The sequence below is a fragment of the Bos indicus genome, chromosome 13 (genome assembly GCF_029378745.1).
Source record: "Bos indicus isolate NIAB-ARS_2022 breed Sahiwal x Tharparkar chromosome 13, NIAB-ARS_B.indTharparkar_mat_pri_1.0, whole genome shotgun sequence".
Lineage (NCBI taxonomy): Eukaryota > Metazoa > Chordata > Mammalia > Artiodactyla > Bovidae > Bos > Bos indicus.
In genome coordinates, this window is record NC_091772.1 from 47,857,276 (window position 1) to 47,865,721 (window position 8,446).

The 8,446-nt window shown below is 42.8% G+C and overlaps 1 pseudogene; it reads right to left on the bottom strand.

The window, feature by feature from the left end:
• Window positions 1-7,203: 7,203 nt before the first annotated feature.
• LOC109567634 (mitochondrial inner membrane protease subunit 1 pseudogene) lies at window positions 7,204-7,683 on the bottom strand (annotated as a pseudogene).
• Between the last annotated feature and the right edge of the window lie 763 nt (window positions 7,684-8,446).

The following is an 8,446-nucleotide window of genomic DNA, read 5'->3' on the forward strand; positions in this document are numbered from 1 at the left end:
CAAAAAAAAAAAAAACTTTGTTCCTCTGAAGAACACATACTTAAGGAAAATGCATTGTCTTCCATCATGTAAATCAGCCAAGGATTTTCAAAGCCATGTGAATCACTGACATCTATGGTGCCCTTCTGATACACTGGATACATTGATAATGTATTCTCTAAAACATCCTTATTAGAAAGACTGTAGCATCAGCAATGCCATTTTACAGTTGGGAAACATAAAGTTAACTTAGACAACAGTGCGGATTAAGGGTTCACAGGTTGAGAAATCCAGAGGCAGGCTGGCTTCAGATGTAACTGGTGCAGGTGTAGTTTGAACCAGTGACTCGATGAGTGATTATTTCTCTCCTCCTCTTTCCTGGGTTGACTATAATCTCAGCAAACTTCTCATCATTTTAAGAATAACTCAAAGTCCGTATGCTTCCTTGTTCATATTCAGTGATGGAGAATATCTCTTCTGGTAGATCTGGAAAATTAGGAAAGCTTCATTTTTAGATGTTTTCATCAGACCTCTTCTCAGTACTTCATTGCCCTAATTCAGAAATCATGTGGCCTGGGGATGGAGGAGCTGATGGGTTTTTCCAGATGCTTTACACCTGAGGCTTAGTAGGGACTAAGTCACCCCAAAATTGAACTGTAAAAATAGGGGAGGGAATTTCTCAGAAGTTCAGAGTTATTGCTGGTCTTTATTCTGGGAGGCAGATTCTTAGATGGAGGCTGACGTGTATGTTCCTAGGGAGTGCCCTAGTGAGCAGCACCCTTGCAAATGGAGTGAAAAAAGCAGGGTTGGGCAGAGGGAGAAGCTGGGCTTCAGAGAAGTCTCAACATGTGCTGTGGCTGACTCTGCAGGGAGCTCTAGAGCTGGGTGATCCTTCACAGGGATCTGGAGCTGGAGCAAGGTGGGTGGGAATGAGGTGCTCAGGATTTCATACCAGTCATCCTCCACCCCACCACACACACCCCATAAACCACATATTGTTTGTGAGATGCCCAGGAAGGAAGGAAGCATGCCCCTGAGGGAGCTGGCTTTTTTTAGAAGATGATTTCAGGAGAGGGCCCCAGCTGTTACCTGACAACACTTCTAGCAGCTAGGAGTCCTTTTGGTTTGAAGAAGAAACTGAGAAGTACCTCCCAGAAATCCTGAAGAAGTTGTGGGAAAGGAAACAAGTCATCCAGCTTCTAGCAGCAAAGCCCAGGTCTGCATGTAGCCTTTTAGACAGCACTGCCTGGCAATGGCACCCCACTCCAGTACTCTTGCCTGGAAAATCCCATGGACAGAGGAGCCTGGTAGGCTGCAGTCCAGGGGGTCGCTAAGAGTCGGATACGACTGAGCGACACCCCTTTCACTTTTCACTTTCATGCACTGGAGAAGGAAATGGCAACCCACTCCAGTGTTTTGCCTGGAGAATTCCAAGGACAGAGGAGGCTAGTGGGCTGCCGTCTATGGGTTCGCACAGAGTCGGACACGACTGAAGCGACTTAGCAGCAGCAGCAGCAGCCCCAGCTCCCAGCTGTTTGCTTAGTTTGGTGTGTGTTGATCTCCGCACGCTGACTGCTGTGGAGCATTTCTGGAAAGGATCCTGGATACACAGTGTCTAAGAGTCAGTTGCCTGTCCATGTGTGTCATGTGAGTAACTATGGGGGCTGAATATGGGGAGGAAAGCAGTGTTGCTGCATCTCATTAGGTGCTTAGGAAGACAGAATGTCTGTCCAGACTCTTAGCACAGAACTGTCTGGTTTGAATAAATGAGGGGTGTGACGATCCTGGGAAGGTCACTACAGTGAAGAATATTCTGCTGAACCAGCACAGTCAGGAAAGAGAACTACTTCAAATCAGTGATGGCCTTAGTGATCTTACAAAGTGAGATGATCCCTTCTACACTGTGATGCAAAGTTCACTGTGCACACATGTAAAATTTTTAATTACAGCCTTCTTCTGGCAAGTAAGCTAAATCATTTTCTGACAAAATAATCGAAATCCTACATTTTATCTCAGATATTATGAGTGTTCCTTGACAGTGAAATTAAAAACACACCTGTTAAAAGAAAATACTTTGGCAATTTTGGAAGACCCAAAGTGAGGGTGAAACACTGACTCCGCTTTAGAACATGGGTCCATGGAAACTGCATCCAATAAACTACTTAATCATGTCTGGTTCCCATGGCAACAGCCACTGAAGCAGCTTCATTGAATAAGACTGAATGTGATCAACTGCCAACATGGAAATATAAATCCTCCCCTATTCTCTCTGTTTTTCAGCATTTTTCTCTCCAGCATGTTCTGTGTTACAAAGCAGGGCTTGGTACGCTGCCTGTGTCTCCCTCCTCCTACACTCACCATATTTCATCGGCAAAGTCCCCCTCTACACTGTGTTTTCAACACAGAACACTGAAATGGGGGAGGGGAGCATTTCGTACCTTTAAAAACACTAGGAAAGTAAATAGAAATAGCTCAGATAGTTCCTCACCCATGCGTGTCCCTTTGCTAAGAGCTCAGTTTTTCTTTCAGTCGGTAATGTCTTTTTGTGTTGGAATCAAGTAAAAGCATATTTGTGTTCAGAAGCAAGACAGATTTCCTAAGTAAGAGAGAAGCTATTTTTAGAGGATATCAGGAGGGTGGGGGAAGATCTTGGAATCCATCTAAGCTTAGATTCAGCTTTTGGAACAGTATGTCTCATGGGGTGCACTGCACAAACATTTCATCTGGCTTATTATAAACTTCCTGACATGTAAATGTCCTCAAAGACTGTACGGGTAGAGCCTGGAGCTGCCAATTGGAACATCACACATCTTTTCTCTTCTTTTCTTTTAAAGCACATTGTCAGTTTTCTAGTTATTCAAGAACCCTTCAATGAGGTCAGGTTGTGCTGAAAATAACATACTGGAGATATATCTGGGCTGAATGTCAGTAAATTTGGGTGAGTTAGCTTTTTTGTGTGTGGGGGGGAAATGGAGGAGATGAATCACATCAGAACTTTATGAAAATCCCCCACCCCACCTTTTTTTAAAAAAATTCTATTTATTTATGGCTGTGCTGGGTCCAGTGGTCATGTATGGATGTGAGAGTTGGACTGTGAAGAAAGCTGAGCGCTGAAGAATTGATGTTTTTGAACTGTGGTGTTCGAGAAGACTCTTTGAGAGTCCCTTGGACTGCAAGGAGATCCAACCAGTCCATCCTAAAAGAGTTCAGTCCTGGGTGTTCTTTGGAAGGACTGATGCTAAAGCTGAAACTCCAATACTTTGGCCACCTCATGCGAAGAGTTGACTCATTGGAAAAGACTCTGATGCTGGGGAGGGATTGGGGGCAGGAGGAGAAGGGGAAGACAGAGGATGAGATGGCTGGATGGCATCACTGACTCGATGGATGTGAGTTTGAGTAAACTCCGGGGGTTGGTGATGGACAGGGAGGCCTGGCATGCTGCAAGTTATGGGGTCTCAAAGAGTCGGACACGACTGAGTGACTGAACTGAACTGAACTGTGCTGGGTCTTTGTTGCTGCATGCAGGTGTTCTCTAGTTGTGGCGAGCAGGGGCAACTCTCTAGTTGCAGTACGTGGGCTTCTCACTGCAGTGGCTTCTCTTGTTGTGGAGCATGGGTTCTAGGGTGAATGGGCTTCAGGAGTTGCAGTATGCAGGCTCAGTAGTTATGGTTAGTGGGCTCTAGAGCACAGGCTCCATGGTTGTGGTGCATGGGCTTTTTTGCTCCATGCACATGGAATCTTCCTGGACCAGGGATTGAACCCATGTCCCCTGCACTGTTAGGTGGACTCCTTACCACTGGAGCACCAGGGAAGTTCAGTAGATTATGTTTGAAGGACAATGTCAGTAGTAGTGTTTGGTTTAGAGGTTAGCCCTATAGATGTGAATGTTAACTGGAAATTTTCATCCAAGGTGGGTGGCCTGGGGATGGGGGTTGGTGTGTTGGGGCAGATAATACTTGGCAGTTCAACCAATGTGATTGGATAGGTAGTGGGTAAATATCATATATGTAACAATTCAGTAGAATAATTTAACCATTATATTGTGAAGTGTGAACTTTGGGTCTTGATTCATACAAATAAACTATTATAATTATTTATGAGATGATTAGGGCAATTTGAGCACTGGTGGAATATTTCATGGCATTCCATTACCAAATGCAGATGAGTGACAGGTGTTTGAGGGTTCATGATGATGTTCTCGCTGAGGTTTTCTGAGGAAGTGTCCTCTAAACTCAGACCTCAAGGATGAGAGGAGCTGGGAGGCACAGACTGAGGTGAGAGGATGAGATGTGAGGTGTTGGGTGGATAAGTCTTCCAGGAAGAGGAAAGTACCCAGGCACAGGCCTGAAGATGAAAGAAAGTCCTTGGGACTGAAAGAAGCTCAATGTGATTGCCTCAGAGTTTGGCAACAGAAGAGGCTGGGAGGTAGAACTGAGGGGTCAGAAGGCAGTGATAAGAGTCTGGACATTTTCTTTAGAGAATGGAAGCCATTGAGCAAGGGAATTCCTGACTAAATTCAGAGTTTAGAAAATCTGCACGCAGGCTTGAATGTCCCAAGAGAATCCCAGGTTTAGAAGGTCTTTTCTGAGTGCTCCAGCCCTCCTCTTTCTGAGCTATGGAATTTGTATCCCTTATTCTTTGCTGTTGCCTCATGCTTCATGCTTCACCACAGGTTTCTATGGTGGCTAAATTGAAAGTTCCACGCTGACATGAGGGAGGGGTTGCTTACTTTTTACTATGGACTGAATTGTGTCCCTTGCAAGTTTCTATGTTGAAGCCTGAACTCCTGATGTGATTGTGTTTGAAGATGGGGCTTTTGGAGGTAACTAAGGTTAAGTGAGGTCATAAGGATGGAGTCCTTGCCTAATAGAATTAATGACCTTCTAAGAAGTGGAAGCGGAGAAGGCAATGGCACCCCACTCCAGTACTCTTGCCTGGAAAATCCCATGGATGGAGGAGCCTGGTCGGCTGCAGTCCAGGGGGTCGCTAAGAGTCGAACATGACTGAGCGACTTCCCTTTCACTTTTCACTTTCATGCATTGGAGAAGGAAATGGCAACCCACTCCAGTGTTCCTGCCTGGAGAATCCCAGGGACGGGGGAGCCTGGTGGGCTGCCATCTATGGGGTCCCACAGAGTCAGACACGACTGAATTGACTTAGCAGCAGCAGCAAGAAGTGGAAGAAAGAGAGGTCAATCTTTCTCCACATGCTAACACTGATGGAAGCCCATGTGAGGATACAGCAAAATGGCAGCCAGAAGAGACCCCTCACTAAAACTAGATCATTCTGGTACCCTGATCTCAGGCTTCTAGCCTCTACAACTATGACAAGATAAACTTCTGTGGTTTAAGCCACACAGCTTAGGGTATTTTGTTATGGCAGCCCAAGCAGACTAAGACAGACTTCCAGGCCCTGCTCCATCCAGTATTCCTGGGCTGGGACAACCCTTTGAGAGATTTCAAAATCTCTCAACCCTCTGATCTTGATCAATCATTAAAGATCATCAATGTTATATTCCTATCATAATCACAGTTTCATATCTTTATATCCAAGTACTTTTCTCACCATTATGAAGCCAAGAGAACGTGTAAAGAGATGGTTTTACTGCAGCAATAAATATGTATAATAATCTGATGTTAACATAATCACCCATCTATTCAGTTTACTCTGAGAAGACACATCTTAGGTCTGTTTGCTTTTCCTTATTTGAAAACTCTCAATCATTACCTCAATATGCAATTGCTAACTCCCGAGGTTGGGTGAGCTGCGTGTGGTATTTCGGGCATGTGTTTATAAGAAGATAGCCTTTGTTTTATGTTGATAGAGCAATGTTATCTTCTTCTGGCTGCCTTTCATAGACAAGGCAACTGTTCAAAACAAATTGCTTGGCAAATGCAAATTGTTTTGAACAAATTTTGCAAATTTGGACATGATGCTTAAGTTGACTTTTAATTTCATTGAAGTATGTTTCTTTGCAAAGTCCCTAAGCCCAGTAAGTGAGTCTTTCAAGAAAGCAAGGAGAAGTACCAGTTTCTCTGGCAAGATCTCAGGGGAACTAGGAGCCCTGTTGCTGCCAAAGTGTTGTCTCACCACTTCTGTCCATGCCAGAACCACCTTTAGTTGTCCTTTTCTCTGGATATTATATCTTCTCTAACTTCCGTCTAATAATATGATTTTGTGCCCATTTGAATCTGTATGAATTTGTTTCATGAGAATCAAACTCAAGAAGTATCAACTTATTTTATATTCCATTTTTTCTTAATTATTATTATTGGCTGCACTGCACAGCATGTGGGATCTTAGTTCCCTGACCAGGGATTAAACCTGTGCCCCCTGCATTGGAAGGCAGAGTCTTAACCACTGGATCAGCAGGGAAGTACTTCAACTTACATTAAACTGTTTAATGAAACTAAATCTGGCTCAACCTCCATTGGCTTTAGTAGTGAAGAAATCCAATCCCAGACTTTGGGTGAAAAGCTTCTTCCCACTCCACCAAGTATCTTGCCTTTTGATCTAGAAGAAATGGAGTTGCCCTTTCTTCCTCCTTCATCTCCTCTCATTTGGGTGAAAGTTCTTTGCCAAAGTCCCTGTGTAGCAGCGAGGGTCCCAAACTCTTTGCGTACTTGCAGCCAATCTATTCAGAGGCCCTATCTCTGCAGATTTGAAAACAGTTCCTACCAGGTTTCAGGAGAACTAATATCCTCCATCCCAAGCCTGCCCCTTGTCCTCATGTAATATACCTCTACCCTTCAACAAAGAGTTTAACAGTCACCATAATCAAGGTATGGAACACTTCTACCACCCCAAAATGTTCTGACATGTTCCCTTCCCTGACTCTAAGCTTCAATCAACTACTGATTGATTTTCTGTCTAGGATATACCATTCTATCCACTCACTTGTTGATCCACATTTAGGTTGTTTCCAATTTTTAGTGCTTGTGAATAATGTTTATAACATTTTCATACAGGTTTTTATGTGAACACATGTCTTTGATTAGATGTTCAGGAGTGAAATTAGGGATTGTGGATCATAGTATAGGTATATGTCTCACTATAGTAAGTTTTTGTTTAACTGTAAAAAAAACTGCTAAACTATTCTCTAAAGTGGCTGGACCATTTTTTTTCTGAATAGCAAAGAGTTTATTAGTAAATACATGGTTCCAGTGACAATAATAAACTCACACGAACAGAAGACAATAATCAAATCAAAAGAACAAATGCTTGCTAATCATCAGAAAATCTGTGACTATTAGGGCTGTCACATAGAAATCCAAAATCACTCAGAGGCCAAATCTAAAGAAGATATGTCCACTTATTAGTTTGTATGGAACAAGTCCATAGTACCTGAAATCTGTAACTGTAGATTATCACCTTCTAACCAAACATGACCTGTTGGCACAAAACAATGTCTTTTGAAGAAATCTGCTGGGCTACTGGTGAGAATTTTGTCTTCTTCAAAACCAATTTGAAATATTGATCACTTGGGCTTTTTGTAATCATAATGTCATCTCTTTGGATACCATAAAAATGTCGATTAAGACTTTCTGCAAAGACAGTATCTGAATTTTGAATTGTAGGCTCCATTGATGGTTCAAAACACATGACAACACTACCAACATATTCAAAAGCACCATGGGCTATACAGCCATACTAAATAGTATAGCTAACAAGCCAAAACATTTTTCCCAGAACAACACAAAGCATAGTTCTATGTAGACTCTGCCACCATTGACCATAGGTCTTTTCAACATACAAGCATTCAGTTTTTAGTGTAGTTCCAGGGCTTCCAAGAAAAAAACATCTAAAGCATGCTTCAAAGCACATATAGGTGATCCATGATTTCAGGATTCCTGGACCTGCAGAAGTCTGCTTGGCTGTACTATTTTGTGATCCTACCAGCAAGATATGAAAGTTTTAGCTGGTTCATATCCTTGCCAACAATTAACATTGTTAACCTGTGTATTCTTAGTCATTCTAGTAAGTGTGTATTATGTGAAATTTAAATACATCTCTATTATATTTAGAATAGTTATATGGAAATAACTCCATATAACAATACTAATGCCTCTGAGAGGGATATCACTTAGTTTAAGATGATATTGAGGCAGGAGGTAGCCACCCCTCGCCCCCGCCCCACCATGTAAATACTCCGACATGAGACTAGCAGGACAATCAAGGCAGGAGGCTAAGCTCTGCCCAGAAAGGAGATAAGAGACCACATATCTCTCATTCTTGAAATCAGGAGAACTCCTCAACTGCACATGGGCAGAAAGGTTCCTTGGAGCTCAAAAGGGGAGTGATGCTAAGTGATGCTAACTACCCATAGGCCTCTTTGGTAGAATCCATCTTGGCTAAGAGATGTGTGGGCACATGTGGGAGATCTTGAGATATACCAAATATGAACTCTGAACCATGAAAATCAAAATGATTGGCTAAAGGAAACCTGGAAGAAATGCCCCTTATAAGT